Consider the following 1,149-nt stretch of genomic DNA (forward strand, 5'->3'; position numbering starts at 1 on the left):
AGTCTATAATCCTCCAGGGAAAAAATCCATCTTCTGTTGTCTCTCACATCAAAATCCACCCACAGATTTGTTTAGAGTTGTTTTGGCTTGTAATTGTGCTCGATTTGTGCCGATTTTTCTCCTGATTCAGATTTTTTCTCAATATAGGATTCTGGGAAAAAAGGTTAAAAGTTAAAAACATCTTAATGATGGATTCAATTATTGTGATGTTTTTATCAGCTGTTTGGACTCTCATTCTGACGGCACCCATTCACTGCAGAGCATCCATTGCTGAGACACTGATGCAGTGCTGCATTTCTCCAAATCTGATGAAGAAACAAACTCATCTACATCTTGGATGGCCTGAGGGTGAGCACATTTTCAATCGATTTCATTTTTGGGTGAACTACTCCTTCAAGCAGACCACTGCCCTACAAAAACATGTCAGTTTAAAATTAAAGTGGGAAAGTGAAATTATTGAGGTCTCACTTTGAAACAGTTTTCTTGCGTATTTGGTGGTATCTCGACACTGTCAAAGTGACCGTCGTTGCCACTTTAATTAAAAAAAAAAAAGATTGAAATGTGACTTTTGTCAATTGATCGAATTTTATTTGACACTGTTTAAGTGTATAGAAAGACTAGAAATGCTCTGTGGATGTTTCTTAAAGTGAGTGGTCAAAAACTGTCATAGATTGTGTAGACTCAGCTCAATTTCTGAACTGTTTTCCCACTGCATAGTAGGTCATATATTATATATTAGCATGATGGCCGTAGCCTAACGGTTAACTTTCCAGGCTGCTAATATGAATGTTTCAGGTTCAATCTCAAGAAGAAGAGACCCAGAAACTGGACATCACCACTGTGCCCTCAAGCAAAGTGCTTCTTGCTGCTCAACATGCTTCAGTTATCAATCCATTTGGATATTATTTGGATTTTACTAGAACAACAGCCTTTACAATAGACCTAATGCATATTTAGAGTATGTGAAGATGTTATACATCATGATAAGACTATTATACTGCGGTCATACATGACGATTAGACTTCTGTGCTGTGTTGAAATGTTACCAAGTGTCACTGTGGTGGTTTGTAATTATTCACAAAGGACTAAATGAAACAAACGGAAAGGAATGTACCTCTTGTGAAATAAGACAAAATAAAATTGACTGAA

The sequence above is a fragment of the Sinocyclocheilus grahami genome, unplaced genomic scaffold (assembly GCF_001515645.1).
Source record: "Sinocyclocheilus grahami isolate Dianchi unplaced genomic scaffold, SAMN03320097.WGS_v1.1 scaffold3564.1, whole genome shotgun sequence".
Lineage (NCBI taxonomy): Eukaryota > Metazoa > Chordata > Actinopteri > Cypriniformes > Cyprinidae > Sinocyclocheilus > Sinocyclocheilus grahami.